The sequence below is a fragment of the Chrysochloris asiatica genome, unplaced genomic scaffold (assembly GCF_000296735.1).
Source record: "Chrysochloris asiatica unplaced genomic scaffold, ChrAsi1.0 scaffold00033, whole genome shotgun sequence".
NCBI lineage: Eukaryota > Metazoa > Chordata > Mammalia > Afrosoricida > Chrysochloridae > Chrysochloris > Chrysochloris asiatica.
In genome coordinates, this window is record NW_006408551.1 from 14,372,080 (window position 1) to 14,393,451 (window position 21,372).

Consider the following 21,372-nt stretch of genomic DNA (forward strand, 5'->3'; position numbering starts at 1 on the left):
ACACACACACACATATGTGTATCATAGTGACATTTTAAAAACTTTTACAAATGGTATCATATTACGTATTTTCTTCTGCAGGTTGTTTCTATGACTTAACATTGTTTTTGACATTCATTCTTGTTGTTCTAGTTCATTCTTTTAAACTGTTGAACATACCCGTGTACCCATTTCCTGTTGCTTAACATTTAATTATTTCCTTCCATTTTTCTCAACAATAAATGATACTGCAGTAAACATCTTTAGACTTACTTGAGGTTATTTATTGTGCTAGGAGTGGAATTGCTCAGTCATACGGAAGAGAATATATATTTTAAGGTTCATTGGCTACAGCCTTAGGTAGTGCAAAAACTGTGGGGGCCCTGTCTGGCTTCACTAGGGAAAAGGAGAATCAAACTCAAAATCAGCCCAAGGCTGATTCCTACAAAGCGGAGGTCAGACCTACTTCTACCCTACCACCTTCTTTACTGACACCAACCATCCCTCCCATAGCACTCTCTGCTTCACAACTGGGTTCCATAATCCTTTACAGTGGCCATAGACACCTCATGACAATACTGAACGATTCTGGGGTTTATTAGAGAAGTGGACAGGGGTACAATTCAGGATCAGAAACAACTCAGAAGATTTTCTGATCAGGAATACCTCTTCTTTGCCATACTGCAAGCAAGCCTCATTGTTGTCTTTGACCTTTCAGCCAACATGGTCCCTCGGCCTCTTCCCTGCATGGGCAAGTGTTACAAAGCTTATTAAGCCAGTCTGTAAACACCCAAAGGCACATTCCACAAGCCAGTAGGCACTAAGTTTTGCAAAGTGCCTGGGCCTGGAAGCCCACAACTGCTCTGTCTCTCCATGCCACTGCCTCTGTCACTATATTTCTGTTGTCTGTCGCTGCTTTTCCAGGTAGGAACCTCACACTCCACTTAGGCTCTTTTCCTTGATGGTCCTGGGAGCCTCGGTTCCTGTTTCTGAGATGTCACCTTTTAAACCTAGTGCAGTGGCAAAACTAACCAGTCCTGGTTTTTAGAGACCTGAATACCCTATTGGCATGATCCCACCGGATCATTTAGTGGGAATTTAGAAGACTTTGGATAGAAAAGTCATGTCAAGAAAAGTCATGTCAGGTAAGTTCAAGGTGCCCGGGTAGGTTCTTCAGTTCTATCTTGGACATAGGAAGTTTGAGGATTTAGAAGTTATTTGTTTTTAATCTGTATGTTTGCATTTTCTTGAAACCATATTGAAACACTTGTGGTTGAGGGAAACAAATGGAATACAGAATTCATTATATTTGTTTTATGTTAGTATTTTTAGCCTTTCAGATTTATAAAAAGTACCATTTAATTGAGGTGTCCCTGGGTGGCACAGATGGTTGAATACCCAACCACTAGATGAAAGGTTGGCCGTTTGAACCCATCCAGACAGGTCTGGTTATCTGCTTTCAAAATGCAACAGCCTTGAAAATCCTATGAAACAATTCTAATTCTACTCTGCATTCATGGGATCATTCTAAATCAGAATGGACTGGACAGCAATGGATAATAAAACAGCTCTTTATGATTGAATAACATATGGTTGGCACCACTGTGGATCAATACTAGACTGCGAACCATAAGGTCGGCAGTTCAAACTCACCATCTGCTCCTTGGAAACCCTATACAGGGTCAACTTGACAGCACTTAACAACAACATATCCTCCTATGAACAAAATGAGGAACTGTCTATAGCAAAGAAATTCCTAAATTCTATTTTGTTGTTGTTACTGTTGTTAGGTGCCGTGGAGTCGGTTCCTACTCATAGCAACCCTGTACAGGATTTCCGAGGCTGTAAATCTTTACGGGAGCAGAAAGCCTCATCTTTCTCCTGCAGAACAGCTGGTAGTTTCAAATTGCTGACCTTGTGGTTCGCAGGCCTATTCATAACCACTACACTATTGGGTATATAAATTTTATATAGGGTATATCAGTGCCCACTTGCAATTTGACAAATGATAAGTGTGACTTAGTATGACAGAGGAGACTTTTGAACATATAAAAGATTTTGTGGCATTTAAAATTTATAATTTCTTTTAAATCTCTTTTTAAACCCTCATTCAGTCTTGGAGTGATGAAATGGGAGGGAGGGTGTCTGAATGGTAAAAAAATGGCATAAAATCATGATACAGGGTATTTTTTAAACAGCCTGCTGTGTTCCCTTTGGGTGAAAGAGGCTTCTGTTTCCTTATCGTACTCTTCCTGCTCAAGTTGCCCAGATTTAATTTGTGGTTTCCAAGATACCCGTTGGACTGGCTTTCGGCCGATAATATCAGTTCCTTCATATTTCCTCCACATCTTTTTTTAAAGCTTTAATGTAGTTCTCTTCTTCAGTAAGGCCCTGAAACAATTTGCTGTTATGGTGTAGTTGCTTTCCCAAACATGATCATGTTTCTGTAAGAGCAGATTTTATTACTTACTGCCAGGAATCAATAAAAGCCACTTTTTTTTCATGCATCTGGGACATGAACTCTGTAATGTCTCATTATTGGCAGAACCCTGAGGGAATACCTACATGAATGCCACCTGTAGTGCATTCAGTTATAGCCTCCAAAAGGATATGCTGAAGTCCTGTACACAGGTACCTATGGATGTGACTTTATTGGAAATAGGGTCTTTGCTGATGTAGTGAAGTTATGATCCTACCTACTTAGGAAAAGTGTCAATCCAGTATGAGAACACAGAGACACAGACACACATAGAGAATGCCATGTGATGACCGAGGCAGAGATTGGAGTGTTAGGCCTATAAGCTAAGGATCTCTGGCAACACCGGAAGCTAGAAAAAAGACACAGAAAAAAAACTTCTCCTCTGGAGCCTTCAGAGAACTGTGCCGTAAGATTTCTTAGGCTACACTCTCCTCCCCTCCCCCTCTAATTTTTATTTATTTTGTTGTTTTGAGGAATATACACAGCAAAACAAACAAGGGGACGTCAAAAAGTTTATGGAAAAATGAAATTAAAAGAGAATGGAATTTTTCCATTAACTTTTAAAGCCCTGGCCTTTATCAGTTAAAGCTTCCACACATACAGTTTAGTGACATTGATTACATTCTTCGGGTTCTGTAGCCATTATTTACATTCTGAATTGTTACTCATTAACATAAACTTACTTTCCCCTAGGCTCTTATCTAATTTTTTGAGTTACTATTGTCAATTAGATTCCATATGTTGTGTTGTTGTTGTTACATGCCTTTGAGTCTGTTCCGACTCAGAGTGACCTTGTATAGGGTTTCTGAGGAGCAGCTGGTGGTTTTGAACCGGAAACCTTGCGATTAGTAGTCCAGTGCATATCCTACAGTGCCGCACCAGGACTCCAGATCCCATATGGTGGTGGTAAAATGCCATGGAATTGGTTCCGACTCACAGTGACCCTGTACAGGGCTTCTGAGTCTGTGAATCTTTACGGGAGCAGAAAGCCTCATCTTTCTCCCATGGAACAGCTGGTAGTTTCGAACTGCTGACCTTGTGGTTCACAGCCCGATTCTACTCCCGTAAAGATTTACACCCTCGGAAACCCTGTACAGGGTCGCTATGGGTCGGAACCGACTCAACGGCACTTAACAACAACAACAACCCTCCTCAGTGACTCTGGAAGTCTAGACTTTCAGGAAAATTTGAACTCCTTTTAAGTAGGATTCTTCTGTAGAATCTTTGGTGAAAATGTTCAGTAATAGTAGCCCAGCACCATTCAGTTCTTCTGGTCTCACTGCCATAGAGGTGACGCCTTGGTGTTTTGACTTTCAGCCTTCAGAACTGTGAGAGAATGCATTTCTGTTGTTTAAAATCACTTAGCTTGTGTAATTTGTTACCGCTGCCCTAGGTAACTAATGCTAGTGTATAATGAGTGAATAAAGAGAAAACTGCTTCTATGCAGACTTGATATAAGTAGTACATCGCTGACTTATTTGATTCATGTGATTTTTTTTCTTTTTTTGGGACGTGTTGTTTTATTTATTTTTACAAATACACTGGAGAATCATGCCGTGGTGCTGGCATTGGATGCATATCTGGGTCATAAGCCCGCACACTCCTTGGCAACTGGTCCAGTGATGGCAGAACCTTTCATCTCACCTTTATTGTTTACTGTGACCCCCGCAGTATCTTCAAAATAAAGGAACACACCGTCCTTTCTCCAGTATGACTTTCGCTGTTGTATTACCACTGCGGGATGTACCTTTGTTCTGAGCTCTGGTTTCCCTTTCTTCACCATGGCCATCACCATATCACTACACCAGCTGCAGGAAGTCTGTTCAGTTGTCCCTTGATCCCCTTTGCAGAGATGATATACAGCTATTTGGCTCCTGTGTTGTCAGTACAGTTGATCGTGGCTTACTGGAAGACCCAGGGAAATTCAGAATTTTACACCAGAGGACCCACCATATCTGTGCTTCGACATCTCGAATGCTGGGAAAAAACAGAAAGCTCATGTGAGTTTTTTAGAGTCTCCTCCATTCTTCTGCTAGTTTGGACTAGATCATTAAAGCAGTTGATGTAAAAGCTGAAAACAAATGAGAAATCACGTAGATGTGGCATCTAGTAGTAAGTCTGTATAGTTGTGGAGACTGGGTTTGAGAAGTCATTAGTTTAAGGGGACACTTAAACTGTTCATCTGTTCTTGAATTACCAGCATTTCCTTAGTTATCAGTGACCTTTTCTTGCCATTCTCAGAAGTACTTAGTGATTCTTAGCCCTATAACTTGGAGCCAGCCAGATTCTTACAATGATTTCTTGCCAATGAATGATCTTTTCTGCTGCATTAGGCTCTCTTAGAAGCTAATGGACCCATGCTCTAGTTGATAGCTCATCTGGTTACTTTCTCCTCTGACCTAGCAATTCTCCTTCTAAAGTTTTCCTAACGGCTATGTGAGAGGACCTCTCACAAGAAGGGTCATCAAAATTTCCTTCAAAGCATTACGTTTCTTAGAGGAAAATTTGGAAACAATTTTGAACGTGTCGTATGATGTAAGACAAGATACGTAAACATTCAAGTATTTAAAAGTATTTGTAGATGTACAGTAGTTAAAAATACAGTTTCTGGACCCCAGACTATCTGAATTGTAATCCTGGTGTTACCATTTAGAGCTGTGTGACGTTGGGGGCATTTAACGGATCCTTACAACTGTTCGTAGCCCTCTTGGGTTATTATGAATATAAAATAAGTTGATCTATGTAAAATGCTAAGACAATGCCTGGTTTACAGTAGATGCGCAAAAAATGCTAGTCACTAACTGTTATTAAAATGTTTGATGCACAAAATATTTTTAAAGGGAAATTTTCAAAACTTTTGATTGTGAATTGAGTGAAGGTTCACAGAACAGATCATCAGTACCGCAGCCAACAAATCACACCCTTCGTTTCATTATAGTGATTACAGTCCCTTCCATGTGCCATCTGTTAATAGTACTGACCTCTGTTCACTTTAACTCTTGCACTCCTCCCGTGTCTTCCACTGCCTTCATCTGTCCTGTGCCAACCTCCCTCTTGTATACTGCCTTCTCCACCACCTAAGTTAACATGTGTCTACTATGTACCCAGTGAATAATTTTCTCTTCCCTTCCTCCCCTGGTAACCATCATTGTTGTTGTTAAGTGCCACCGAGTCAGTTCCGACTCATTGTGACCCTATATAATGTTTCTGAGGAGCAGCAGGTGAATTTGAACCGCCATCCTTGCGGTTCAAACCGACCTTTGGGGTCCACTGCATTACCACACAGCACCACACCATGATTCCAAGTAACCATCATAGAATGTTTCTTTTAGCAAGAAAAGCTTTTCTTGGGCACTATGGTCATAGGAGGGGACGGTATTGCTGAGGCATAACAGATCGGGTACCAAGGCTCAGGATTTCTATAATTGGCCTGATGAATCGCTTGATGAAGTGCACAGTACACTGGCTGTTCAGCAGTATATTCATCAAAACATAAGGGCAGATTGCTCTAATATCGACAAAATTCTTGAACCACCTGAAGGCCAAGATGAAGGTGTATGGAAGTGTGAACATTTAAGGCAGTTCTATCTTGAGCTAAACGGTCTTGCTGTCAAACTTCAGAGTGAGTACCATCCAGATACCATGCACTCAGATGACAGCAACTGAACAATGGATTTTTCTTTGTGCAGCTCATAAAACTCCAAAAGAGTGTCCTGCTGTAGACTCCACTAGGCATACACTTGATGGTGCTGCCTGCCTTCTGAATAGCAATAAATATTTTCCCAGCAGGGTTAGCATAAAGGAATCGTCTGTAGCAAAACTAGAATCAGTATGCCATAGGATTTATAGAATTTTTAGCTCATGCTTATTTTCATCACCAGCAGATATTTGATGAATATGAAAATGAAACATTTTTGTGTCGTACATTTACTAAATTTGTCATGAAATATAATATGATGTCCAAGGATGGCTTGATTGTACCAATTTTAGAAGAAGTACAGAATTCAGTTTCAGGGGAAGGTGAAGCATGAAAGAAATCAGGAAAAAAGTACTGGACACATAATTAGCATTAATTATGTACTGTATATATCATTTTAGACACATCAATCATGTACCCATATTATAGCTTCTTTGTTTGATATAGGTTTTTGTATGCTGTATTGCTTTTTAAAATGGGAAGTATTTTTAAGTTATTCATGAGCTGTATATTCACTGGTGTGGCACGCATAGTTTTAAAATTAGATTAGTGTTATCTGTTTATAATGCCTGTTAATAAAAGAATTTACAGTTTGGTAAAATTGCTGCTAAACAATCATTGAATCACAATCCTCATCAAATAAACCCATCTATAAAAAGATGAGTGGGCTTGAAGTTTCACACAAGCCATTTACTAAAGAAATAGCAACATTTTCCTTTGGTTTTACCCAAGTTTTGATATTCTAGAAAATCCTGTAGTATATGCATAGTTTGGTTTTAATGTTAAATTTTCAGAAATCATATATTTTAAAATTCTGTTTATATTTTTATATGCATATATGATTATATGTATATCTAAATATAAAAATGCAAAATGAAATATTCATTAAATAATCTTCCTATGCTGTGTAAAGCATATTCTTGGCCAGCGTAATTGCAAAGGATTTACCTTTCTTCAATGATGGACTATTACGTATAAGATGATGATGATAAGGCACAAAGATGATATTCCATCTTGAAACCCACCTGACCCACACCTTCTACCCAGTTTCCTTCACCCCTTTTCTGAACTACATTAGCTTAGAAGCTTTTCACCAAACTGTTATTTAGTGGTGACTTATCCCTATTTTCATTTGTATTAATTGCTTACAGATTATACCTCATATTAGCAATTACATTACACTACAGGAAAAATGTATTGGCATAGACTCTTACCTTTGTTTTGTAAAATTGTGCTAATCTACTTGGGAGAGTGTCTTTAAAATAGTTTAACTCTTCCTGTTATTAGTATTAATCTTTTCAGCTAACTATTTGGGCAGCATTTAGATCGAGTTGAAAAATATTGTAATATTTATTTGCACCCTCTTCCTCAGAGTTTGTGTTTGAATTATATGCACATTTTTGTCTCATTAGTAATTTGCAATAATATATAGGTTCCCAGGGTGTTAATGGTCACATGTGCTTTGGACTTTGTTATATTAGTTCAACTGGGATTCGACAACAATCTAATTATTGAATGCAATTTTTAAGAAAACACAGGTCTTACTGCGGCATTGATTGTAATGAGATACTGAAGGTGAAAAAATTGTACATGCAGTGAATAGTGAAATCCATCTCTTGAAGAGAATTAACAAACATGGGGAATGTTTTCATTTTAAAGAGTTGTGTTGAAATATATTCATCTTGATTTTTTTTTTCAAAGTTGAGGCAATAATTTATACAATATTATGAAACAAGTGTGGATAGCAGAAATGTGGGAAATAGCATGCCGAGGATGCATATATATCATTGATCCCTTTCCAAGCTTGCCAGCCTGTTTGGCTTTGAACATTGCTATCCCAGCAGGCAAGTCATTACTGAGCCCTAGTCCACAACTAAGGAGCTCTGGTAGCATAGTGGTTACGAGTCAGGCTGCCAATCGCAAGGTCAGTAGTTTGAAACTACCAGTAGTTCTGAGAGAGGATGATGAGGCGTTCTGCTTCCGTAAAGATTTACAGCCTCGGAAACCCTGTTCAGGATCACTATGAGTCGGAACTGACTCCACAGTTCTTAATAACAAGTCCACAACTATTTTTTAGGAAGTTTTATGTTCACAGTGAAAGAATATTGATTTTTAAATTATGCATTTATATTAATATCACTATGAACAAATGGGATAGTAATTCTTAAATGAACTTGTTAAATATCGAGAGACTGAACTACTAAGTTAATAAATTATATACAGTAATAAGCTGCTTGCTCTAGAAAGTGTTTCACAATGAATTTCTGTTATTTAATTATTTTCTTGATGAAGATTTGAATTAAGGCAGTGACTTGGATTGGTGATCTAGCTTAGTATTTTGAAAAACATTTTTAATAATATGACTTGGTGTTAACAGGGAAATAAAATAGGATTTTTTTTTCTTACTCAAAAAAATTAAAAAAAGAAAACCTTTTTGTAATTTTTTTACAACAGTGGTCTCACATTAATATTTTCCCTTTTGTGATTGCCTGTTTTCACTCAGCATAATATCCTCCAGGTTCATCCATGTTCTGAGGTGTTTTGCAGATCCATCATTATTCTTCAACATTGCCTAGTGTTCTATTGTGTGTATGAACCAAAGTTTGTTTAGCCATTCTTCTGTTGATGGGCATTTAGGGAGTCTCCATCTTTTCGCTATGTGAATAGTGCCGCAGTGAACTTGGCTGTGCATAGATCTATTCGTGTCAAGGATCTTATTTCTTGAGGATATATACCAAATTAGAGGGATTGCTGGTTCATACTCTGGTAGCGTAGTGGTTACGAATCGTGCTGCGAACCTTAAGGTCAGCAGTTCGAAACTACCAGCTGCTCCGCTGGAGAAAGATGAGGCTTTCTACTCCCGTAAGGATTTACACCCTCGGAAACCCTGCACAGGGTCGCTATGGGTCGGAACCGACTCAACGGCACTTAACAACAACAACAACTGTATTTCTATTTCCAACTTTTTGAGAATGTGCCATACTGTTTTCTACAGTGGTTGTACCATTTTATAGTCCCACTAGCAGTGTAAGAGGGTCCCAGTCTCTCTACATCTTCATCAGCATTTGTTTCCTGTTTTTATTATTATTTGATATGAATATGGGGGTAAGATGGTATCACATTTTTGTTTTAATTTGTAGCTCTCTAATGGCTAATGATCTTGAGTATTTCTTCATGTTTATTGGCCGCCTGAATGTCTTTAGTAAAATGTCTATTTATGTTCTCTGCCCATTTAAAAATTGGAATATTTGTCTTCTTGTTGATGTGTTCTATAAAGTTGTCTGATATGTCACTGCCAAACATTTTGTTTCCAAGCATGTGGATTCTCTTTTTATTATTTTGGATGTCTTTATTTTCAGGTGGTGCCAGTCACCTGATTTGTCTTCTGCTGCTTGTGTATTGTCAGTTATGTTTGACAGTGTGTTTATGTCATGTACCAGAACCCTTAAGTCTGTTCCTGTGTTTTCCTTGACGATCTTTATAGTTCTAGGTTTCACATTAGGTCTTAAATCCACATTGAATTCCTTTTTTATATATGGTGAGAGGTATGGATCTTATTTCTTTCTTATGCAAATGAAATCCCGGTTTGCCATCACCCTTTGTTGAAGAGACTATTTCTTCTGCATTTAATGTGTTTTGACCCTTTGTCAAAGATCAGCTGACTGTAGGTGGATGGATTCACTTCAGGTGTCTCAATTCTATTCCACTGATCTATGTGCCTTTCAATATACCAGTACCAAGTTGTTTCAGCTACTGTGGCTGTGTGATATAGTAGGTTTTGAGATCGACAAGTTGGAGGCCTCCTACTTTGTTCTCAGTGGAAAAGATTTTTAAAGCAATGCGTACAATATGTCATTAAATGTAAGAGGCATGAAAACTGGACAGATTTCTCTGGGTGATAGAATGGTTTCTGCTCCCTCCCCGCCCCCCGCCCCATCTGTCTTTTATAATAGAAAAAACACATATAATTTTTATTCTGGGATCTTTATTGACTATGTAAGGACACCCAGAGGTGACTAACGGGTTAATCCTAGAAAGGACAATGTGAGTTTTCATTTCATCTCAGAGTTTCATTTGTTCCCTGTTATTGATTAATTATTTAATTAGTATAAAGATTCTATTGTGGCAAGTATACTGTTGCGTTGAAAATATGCTTTCATACAAAGGAAATTCCTCAGGGTACTCTTAAAATTGTATATGGTTTGTTAATCTTATTATGGTATGTTGTTTTTCTTAAATATAGTTTCCTGTTCTTTTGCTTTTCCGTGTCAACATTGAAAATAAATATTTTGGTCTGCTAGATTGGTAGGCAAGATGGGATGGTGTTTATAATGGAAGGAAATCTCCTCAATCGTCATGAGTTAAAATTGCATTAAAAAGCAGGAGTGCTTTGATTAGAGTTTATAATAAAGCAAGGAAGCAGGGAATATCTAAATTCTCTTTGCCAGTGCTGTTAAAATTGCTCACTGACCTAGTAATTCTACATCTAAAACTTTTTAGTAAGGAAAAATGTATTTACTCCTGATTGAAGAATAGGGCACACGGTATCTTCAGACCCAGAATCTTCATCTTTATTTGTATAGATATTTGAATTTTTAAATTGAAGTTATAACTTATAGTATAAGACATGGCTCTTGATTTCCCTTTCTTTGTCTCTCTCTGCCTCTCAAAAGATTAAGATACACAGTATTTCTGTCACCCCAGAGAATTCCCCTGTGAACGTTTCCATCCAGTAATCTCTCTACCCCTTTGGTCTAACCACTGTTCTGACTTCTGTCACCATAAATGAGTTTTGCCTGTTCTTGAACTTCATATAAATGCAATTACTCAGTATGTACTCTTTTGCAGCTGGTATCTCTTTCACCGCTGGCATCTTTTGTGCAGTGCAGTGTCATGTGACTCATCCATATTGTTGCATGCATCAGTGATCATTTATTGCTGTGTAGTGCTACCATATGTGAATATCGCACCAATTTATTTATCCATTCTTTCTGTGAACATTTGGATTGTGTCCAGATGCTGGGAACATTCTTGTAGTACCTGTCATTTGGTGGACCAAGACCCTCGTTTCTCTTGAAAATATATTTAGGAGTAGAATTGCTGCATCGTAGAGTTAGGGATACTTTCAGCTTTCATAGATACAACAGGTTTTCCAAAGAGATGAACCAATTTACATTTCCAGCAGCAAAGTATGAGAGTTCCATGTGCTCTACACCCTTGCCAAACCTTGGTATTGCCAGTTCTTGATATTGCCAGTCCTTATTAGATGTCTGATTTTAAATTGTGTCTTTATGTGGGGAATTTGGGAGAAGATAGTTGATTCATGTGGCTTGGATGGGATAAAGCTAAATTACCAATATACAACCATAAAGCTTTACTTAGAAATTTATTTAGATGTAGAGGTTGTTTCAGACCCCTCCCAAAATTTGTTGGATCTCAGTCATATCTTCTTTTTTTAAACCAACCCAATCCTAACCTTGTTATGTTTATGTTCTTCCAGAATAAAAGACTCAATTATTTTCCCCATCATATTCATGCTATTTAAAAAATCATTTGATTTCAGATTCTTGTAGGAAACCCTTGTACATACTTTAGAAGGGATAAGTGTTTGTTTTTCTGTATTCTATTTTTAATTGGGTTGAAACTAGAGTGAAAGACACAGAAAAAAAAAGATCCCTGCATGTAAATTTTAAGGATTCAATACAAATTACAACTATAGGCAGTCCCCAGATTAACGCCTACTTGCTCACTCCATCAGTTTGCCATATTATGGTGACTTGTATGTTGTTTTGAAGCTGGAAACCGTGCCACCAATATTTTAAATACCAGCAGAGTCAGCCATGGAGTCCTGGTGTGGTTCTATAGGGTAAGCACTCGACCTCAAGGTCAGTTTGAACTGCAGGGTTGCTGTGAGTTAGAATCAATTCCAACAGCAGTAACAGCAGGATCACCCATGATGCAGTTTCCAGATTAAGACAGACTAGGAAAAAGGAGAGGTGAACCACTTCTGAGTGGTCAGCCACTGCAAACCTTTGTTATGATTAGCAGCAACACATTATCTGATATAGTGTTGGAAGATGAGCCCCTCAGATTGGAAGGCATTCAAGATGTGACCGGGGAAGATTTTCTTCCTCAAAATAGAGTTGACCTTAATGACGTGGATAGAGTTAAGCTTTTTCATTAGCTTATGTGGCCCTACTCAAAATGAGAAGAAACAGTTGGAAATATCCATTAATAATCATGCAGAGTATGACTTTAGGAAAATTAGATGTTGTCAAAAATGAAGTAGAACTTATAAACATTGATATCCTAGGTATTAGTGAGCTGAAATGGACTGGTATTGGCCATTTTGAATCAGACAATCATCATATAGCTTACTATGCTGGGAATGACAAATTGAAGAGGAATAGTGTCACATTCTTCATTAAAAAGAACATTTCAAGATCTCTCTCTTGAAGTGCAGTGCTGTCTGTAATGGGATAAAATCTATATGCCTACAAGGAAGACCAAGGACCTCTGGTAGCATAGTGGTTACGAGTTGGGCTGCTAACCTCAAGGACAGTAGTTTGAAACTACCAGCAGTTCCACAGGAGAAAGATGAGGCTTTCTGCTCCCATAAAGATACACAGCCTCGTAAACCCATGCAGGGTCACTATGCTCCACGGCACACCCCCACCATCACAAGGAAGACCAGTTAATATCACTATTATTAAAATTTATATACCAACCACTAAGCTTCGTATCATTAGTCAAAACAAGGCCAGGGGCCAACTGTGCAACAGACAGATCACTAATTGCTCATATGCAAGTTCAAGCTGAAGCTGAAGAAAATGAAAATAAGTCCACAAGAGTGAAAATATGACCTTGAGTGTATCCCACCTGAACTTGGAGACCATCTCAGAACACAGGTGATGTATTAGACTCTAATGACGGAAGACCAGGAGAAGTATGGGATGACATCAAGCACATCATACATGAAGAAAGTAGGAAAGAAAGAAGAAACCAAAATGGATGTCAGAAGACACCAGTAACTTATTCTTGAGCATACAGATGCTAAAGTGACTAGAAGAAATGAAGACGTAAAAGAACTGAATAGGTATTTTCAAAGGGCAACTGAAGAAGGCAAGGTTTAGTATTGTGCTGAAATGTGCAAAGACCTGAAGTTAGAAAACTGAAAGGGAAGAACATGCTCAGTGTTTCTCAAGCTGAAAAAAATGAAGGAAAAAATTCAAGCCCCAGGTTGCAGTATTGAAGGACTCTATGGACAAACTCTTGAATGGCACTGGAAACATTAAAAGAATGTGGAAAGAATACATAGATTGACTGTATCAAAAAGAATTGGTCCATGTCCAATCATTTCAAGAGGCAACATATGATCAAGAACCGATGATATTAAAAAAAGAAGTCCAAGCAGAACTGAAGGCATTACTGAAAAACAAGTCTCCCAGGAACTGATGGGATGCAAATTGAAATATGTCAACAAACTGGTTTAACATTGAAGGGGCTCACTCATCTATGTCAAAAAATTTGGAATATCTGGCCAACCAATTGAATGAGATCCATATTTGTGCCCATATTAAAAAAAAAAGAATGCAGCAACCATTGAACAATATCATTAATATCAAAATGCCAATTAAAACAAATTTTTTGTTAACTCTTTATTATGAATTGAGTGATAGTTTACATGGTAGAACATCAGTCAGTGTTATTCATCCTTTCATTGCAGTCATTACATTCGTTTCATTGCATCATCTATGCATCATCATTCAACAGCATTTGCTTCCATTCCCTCTGTTTTGTTGGGGGGGGGTGTAGGGGGGATGTATAACAAAGCACTCTGAAATATATAACCATTCAAACAATTAAAGGGTATACACCACAAGCCTGCCTCCCAGCCACCAGCACACAGCCCCTCTCCCTCCTTGAATCTAGAGTCCCCAGCCACTCCATCTCTCCATGTCATCATCTCTGCCTCCATCTCTGGTGTCGCTGCTTCTCTGAACCTGGTCAGTTTGAGGACTAAGGTGAGTCTGACCCAAGCCATAGTATTTTCAGTTGCCTCATATGCATGTGAAAGTTGGACATTGAATAAGGAAGCCTGGAAAAGAACAGATGGATTTGAATTATGGTGTTGGAGAAGAATGCTGAAAAGCACGTGGACTTCGAGAAGAACTAACAAATACACCTTGGAAGAAATACAATCAGAATGCTCCTTATAAGCGAGGATGGCAAACTTCTCGCTGTATTGTTAGAAGGGACCAATCCCTGAAGAAGGACATCATGCTTGGTAAAGTGGAGGATTAGCAAAAAATAGGAAAGCCCCCCAACAAGATGGATTGACACAGTGGCAGCAGTAATTGCACTAAAGTAACAACAATTGTGAGGGTGGTGAGGACCCGGGCATTGTTTTATTATGTTGTATATAGGATCTGTATGAGTTGGAAGGGACTTGAGATGCTATAGGATGAGCATTGGATTGCTAATCTGCTAACAGCAAGGTTGGCAGTTCAATCCCACCAGTCACTCTTCAGAACCTCTATACAGGTTCGCTGTGAGTCAGAACTAACTGGACAGTACTTAAGGCTGACAACAAACAACAACAGCTTGCCCTTTAATGTTACATAAATTTGTTCTCAACTGGAATCAATTGAACCAGCCCCTATTGGATAAATTCATCACAGTCGCCTTTTAAATCATTGTAAACCCTTTGGGCCTTATCCAAGCCCATTGCCACTGAGTTGGTTCCAAGCCATAGCAACCCTGTAGGAATGAGTAGGACTGCTTCTGAGGGTTTCCGAGACTGTGAATCTGTACAGGAGCAGAGAGCTTCATCTTTCTCCCAAAGTGTTGTGCTTCTTCTCCCAAGGTAAGGTTAAATAAGAACTGTGAGCATCTGTTCTGACTTGTCTACAAATTCTTGAAGACACAGGAATGGATCTCGTTCATACCTTCAGGGACTGCCTGCACAGTGTTTACTGGGCTCCTTCTCTGTGTCGGGCTCTCCCTGTGTTAAATAATCTCTAGTCCTTAGCTCATTTATACTTCATCACAACCCAGTGTGGTATGTGATTCCCATTTTAGATGAAGAAATTACGCTTTGAGAGGTTAAGTAGTTTGTCTAAAAGATCCAGCTAATAGTGGGGAAGTTGGACTTTTAATCTAGGATTCCATACTGGAAGCACTGGACTGAGAACCACAAGGTCCACGGTTTGAGTCTGCTAGCTGCTCTGTGGGAAAAAGATGAGGCTTTTTGTTCCCTTGAAGATTAAAGCCTTGAAAACCCTATGCTGTTGTTGTTAAGGGCCGTTGAGTCAATTCTGACCCATACTGACCCTGTAATAGGGTTTCTGAGGAGCAGCTGGTGAGCTTGAACTGCCAACTGGCGGTTCAAAACAACTGTGCCATTCAATGCATTAACCCACAGTGCTACACCAGGACTCCTAGAAACCCATATAGGATCACTATGAGTCGGAACTGACTCAACGGCCCTTAACAACAACAGTCTATCTATAAAGGATTATTAATTTGTCAGTAATTAACCTTTGAATAAATTTCTACATAGTTAACAAATTTACTGGGTTTCAATCTTTTTAACTGAGCTTCCCCCTCCTCTCCTTCATGGTAACAGAGAATTGGAGCCCATGTGTGCTTTATTTCCAAGGTTGTTTTTCATTGTGACTTTCAAGAGGGTCTCTCAGGCCCTTCGTAGGGTATAAAACAGAATGAATGGAAAATAGGTCCAGCTTTCAAGAGTACCCAAGATTAGAAATGTGCATGGTCAGCCATGACACAGCAAGTGAAGGAAGGTGCAAAAGTGCGGTGTCTGTCTAAGGTCTCAGGCTTTGCGTAGGAGTGGAAGGATCGGAGCTGTGTTTTGCCTGGTGGCTGGACCTCAGACATGTGGGCATGAGTGAGTGGGCTGGGGTGCAAGGTGGAATCTGTTCCCCAGATCTCAGACACTTAAATTAACTGGGATCGTTGGATGTGTGACAAGCATAAACTTGGCAATAAGTGGCCCCCAGATCCTGACCTGATCAGGGATGCTCTTGAATGTCTGGCAGTACAGCGTGTGAGGAACTCTACATTTGGGGAAGATGAGCAATGGTGTGGCAGCATGTGGGGGTGGAGAGGTTGGCGAAAGCTGCAGGAACTTTGACCACATGGAACAGAGGTGTAGAGGGTGATCTGAGCGCGGGAGAAAATGGATGTGCGACTTGTAAAACTGGTTGTAGGAGTCATGGGAGTGGATGGAGTCTCCCTTGTACGATTAGCCCAGGGTGGGTGTAAAACTTGCTTGTAGAAGCTCCTGAAATTACGCCAACTTGAGCGTGACTTTAGAGCTTCTGATTGGTAATTCTGTAATGGGCTGCAGACACCTGAATTTTAAAGAGCATCTTGCTTTATTTTCATGCATAGTCAGTCCCTCCCTGCCCTACAGGTAAGAAGAATGAGAAAAATGGCCTAGGCCATCTTTCCAAGATAGACTCACATCTCAGGGGCTCTCTGGTTAAATAGCAAAGGGAGCCTTGTCAAATGCTTTCAAAGGCTTTATTTTCAAAGTGACCATATCATTTTTGCTTAAGCACTTAGAGAACAAGAGTATAATTTTATAGAAGAAACAGACTGATTAATTCATTTCTTTACTTATCCAGTGCTTAAGTAGCCCCTAGATTCTGGGAACATCCGATATGGAGATGAATGAGGACCAGTTACTCCTCAGTTAGTGTTGTCTTTGTTTCCTGTTACTCTAGGAGATGGTGATGGTAGTGGTGTGTCATTGAGACAGTTGACTCATAACGACATCATATAGGGTTTCCGAATACCGCCAGAATGTCAACAGTTCAAACCCACCAGCTGCTCCTCAGAAGCTCTGCACAGGGTTGCTATGAGTCAGTATGCAATTCTCAATGTCATTCTGACTGTGTGCAGGAGGTGCAGTCCAGCTCTGAGGCTGACCCCCAGGGACCATCAGGTTGATGGAGGGCAGTTGCTAGTGGAACTCCTTTCCCATGGACTTGCTGGAGTATGTTTATTGATGAAATTGCTCCACTGACAGCTCGCTAGTTCTCCCAACTGTAATTCCAACTAAATACAATTTAGGGAGGAATTACTTAGTTACTTCTACTTGACATAAATAATCTTGCTAATTTTTAATTAAATTTCTGTATTCCCTGTGAATAAATTCACTGACAAGGTCACCTTTTTTCTCATCTTCAAGTAGATGCTAGTAACAGTTTCTAAACATATGCTTACTAGAATGAATTATTTTTTAGGTTATTTGACTATATTTGTATATATGCATTTGATAGCAGTGGAAATGTTTATTAGATTCCTTAGTACTTCCAAAGTTTTTTGTAATGTAGACTATTCAAATAGAATATACACTTTGTTGTTAAGTGCCATCAAGTCAATTTTGACTCATAACAACCCTGTACTATTCTTAAAATAGTTGGTCATTCTTGAAGCCCTTGTTGTCGCCATTTTGTTGCTGCCATTTTGCTGCCGCCATTTTGCTTACACTCTTCCATGACAGATTAGTTCATTCTTGTGGCAACCCATGGTAGGTTCAATATTCTTTGCCAATACTGTAATTCAAAGGCAGTGAAAAACATTTTACTAATAAGTATATTTGTGGTACAAGGACATTTTCAAATTTGCTTGTGATTTTCTGCATTCTTTTTTCATTCCCCAGAGCTCCCAGAGCAGTTGCAATAAAAAGCAACAAACACTTAATCTTCTGGTGGTGGGGAAATGTTGAGTGACCCCTAATCTGTGCAGTGAAAGTTGTTTATGTGAGCCCTAGTCTGTAAGCCCAGAGATAAGAAAATCATTCCAAGCTGAAGGCCCACTCCAGCAAAAACTGTTTAGAGTACTGGGCCTGCCCACTTGATGGAAATCCAGGATTTCCTGATATCAGACCCTCAATATGTAGACCATTGTAGGCCATAAACTAAACTACTGTTCTAACGTAGTAGTTAAAGCACTTAGATGGAGGAAAAGAGACAGGACCCAACACCTTCCTCGATAAGCCTGCCTCTGCCGTTCCCTCATAAGTGTGTGTGTGGCAGATGATGTGAAGAAGCATGGTGCACGTCTCCATCGGCGCCATCGAAGTTCTAGTCTTTCCAGCAGCATTGCAGACACTGATCTCAGCACTTATGGAGGATACAAATGTGCCCAAATGTGGTTATAAACTGAAGGGAGGGTGTTAAGTGCCATCTAGTCGGTTTTGACTGATGGAGCTCCTCTGTAGCTTCTTTGTGGGAGCAGAAAGCTTTATCTTTCTTCTGCAGAGCAGCTGGTGGGCTCGAAAAGCTGACCTTGTGGTTCAAAGTCCAGTGCTTACCCTATAGAGCCTTACTTTAAAAATAAATGGACACATTGCGTTGTGCCCATCTGTGGTAGAAGTGTGGGGGGCACTGTTAAGGTAATACTTGGGCTGACAGTGAGATGTCTAGAAATCTAATTTAAGGTAGTAAAGTCAACATGTGGGAAGAATTTGAGACCCTAGAAAGTATTCTTTAAAAGACATACTGTTTCTAGAAGAATTGAGGAGCTCAGGTAGCGTAGTGGTTACAAATCGGGCTGCGAACCTTAAGGTCAGCGGTTCGAAACTACCAGCTGCTCCGCGGGAGAAAGATCAGGCTTTCTACTCCCGTAAAGATTTACACCCTCAGAAACCCTGTTCAGGGTCGCTATGGGTCGAATCCGACTCGACGGCACTTAACAACAACAACAACACATTCTTTATGGGGGGAAAAAAATTCCTCATGGTGCCAGCGGCATTTGCATGTTGTATGAGATGCCACCAGTATGAATATTTAATGACTACCGTTTGCTGAGGCAACATCAAAAGGCCTCAAAAGCCAGTTCTTTTGGGGTCTGATGGGTTAGTCAGTAGAGAAGACCAAAATACAAACGTGAAGCATACAAGCAGTATAATCATACAGGTGTTTGGTTGCTGCTGAGTGGATTTCTATGCAACAAGCGAAAAGAATGAATTCAAGACAAATTATGGCATAGAAGTTACCAAGAACCTCAAAACTCTTAGTTTCAAACATACTTCATAGTTGTCATTAGTAAGTGCCATCAAGTCAGTTCTGACTCACAGCAACCATGTATAGGGTTTCCGAGGAGCTGATGGTAAGCTTGAACTGATGACCGCGCGGTTCAAACTGACCTCGCAGTCCAGCACATTAACCCACAGCGCCATGCCAGGACTTCAGCTTCATAGTTGTTGCTGTTAAGTACTGTCGAGTCGGTTCTGACCCATAGCGACCCTGTGCAGGGTTTCCAAGGAGTAACTGGTGAGCTTGAACTGCCGACCTTATGGTTCAAACTGACCTTGCAGTCCAGCGCATTAACCTGCAGCACCACACCAGAACTCCAACTTCATAGTACATGTTGTTAATGTGGTTAGAAAGAGACCATTCTCAGAGGCAAACTTCGTCTGTTAAGTAAATTTTCTAATGGGGAGGAAGAGGTGAGCAGATGGAATCGAGGTGAAATGAGGTAAGGATATGATATTTTTGGAGCAGTTTGAGATACAGAGTAATTTCCTGATAAGATTAATTTCCTCCTAGGTTAAACTTGGACTGTGCTCTTTCTCTTAGCAGTGAACAAGTCAAAGCAAACTAGACAAGATCGGAAGAACTGGATTCCTAGCTCTTACTGAATTCCAAGGGCTGTGTCCAGAGCACACTCTGGAAACTTGGCTTTAGGATTAGGCAGGATCCATTTTGATACCTTATTTTGGTTTATGAATTTCACAAATCAGTCTTTACTTTCCTGTAGTTTTCTTTTGGGAGCTGAAAAGTTGCAGCAATTTGGTATAAATGGCATTTTGAAATCAAGTTTATAAAAATCAAAACACTAAGAATTAAGAATTATTCACATAATGTAGTTGGAAAGAAATCCTTTGTTTTTCAAGAAAAAGAAAACTAGAAATAACTTGAAAAGTGATGTACCTTTCTTTCCACTTGCTCACAATTCCATTATCAGTATCACCAGTTACATTTTAGAGTCATTGTAACAGGCTCTTTAAAGAGAACTCTTGAAGAGTCCTGGTGTAGCTCTGTAGAATAAGCACTGGACTGCTAACCACAAGGTTGGCGGTTCAAACCCACTAGCTGCTCCTTTTGAAAACCCCTATACATACACGGTCACTATGAGTTGGAATTGACTTGAGGACACTTAACAACAACATTGAAGAGTTATTTTGTCTATAGGGTCACTGTCACCAGAGTGGGTTTGGTTTTAGGTTCTTGGCCTTTAAGGAGGTCATGAATCCAAAAAAAAAATGAATTGAGTCACTTACTTTTCCTTATAAAAATAATGAAATCATTTTTTAAAAATTATTTTTTTTCCCAATGACTAAAATAATACAGAAATTTGGAAATTAGAAAAAATAGAGAACTGAAAAATCTTCCTCTGAGGCAGTCTTTTTCAGGATAACTGTTGGTTATGCTTTGAATGGAGAAGCAAGCTTTGTGCCTGATTTTGTCTCGTCCTGGACAGCCCAGGTCTTTCTGAGTCAGGCTTGTGGAAAGCTTGTCAGGGGCAGCTGGGGGGCTCCTGATGTTCTATCTCCACTAGTTAACTTTTTAATTTTTTTTCCCACAGGAGCCTTATTTCGAATTTGTTAAAAATTAAATGTAGTGGGTTTTGGGTATCCATGGAGAATGCTTAGAACCATGGCAAGTATTCAGTGCATTTTAGCTTTTATATGTGGTATGAAAATCAAAGCTTTAAAAAGAAACTAGAGGAACCACTTCATAGGAAAAAGTGCCCAGTGCTAAAAACAGTAATTTTTTAAGTCTGACAAATTTGGAGCACAGACAGATGCCTCCTTCCCTTAAATTTTCCCGCACTGACACTTACGTTTTTACATTTCTCATCTTCTTCTCGTACCCACTCAGTCTCTATCTTCCCAGCCCAGTGTGGAGGATTAGGTTTTAAGGTGAAAACTGCAAGTTAAGTATTTAACAAAGACTTTTTTATCTTTCCCTTTGAATCAATAGCAAAGAAGGTATACTTAAAAGCACAAGCTGTTTTTCTGTTTGTTTTATTTTAATTTTATTTATTTTATTATTGGTGAGAGTATACACAGCAAAGTGTACACCAATTTGAGTTAACTCCTGTAGCATTTAGTGATGCTGATGACAGTCTTTGAGTTCTGTAACCACCCTTACCCTTTTTTCCTGAGTTGTACCTCCTC

General features: G+C 39.3%; 1 protein-coding gene and 2 pseudogenes across 1 annotated transcript in view; 2 read left to right on the top strand and 1 right to left on the bottom strand.

Annotated features, from left to right (window-relative positions):
* RASSF3 (Ras association (RalGDS/AF-6) domain family member 3) overlaps nt 1–21,372 on the top strand; it is a 91,502-nt gene that overhangs the window by 32,814 nt on the left and 37,316 nt on the right. The gene's annotated exons all lie outside the window — the stretch shown is intronic.
* On the bottom strand, nt 4,008–4,427 carry LOC102821514 (annotated as a pseudogene).
* LOC102812994 lies at nt 4,556–6,489 on the top strand (annotated as a pseudogene).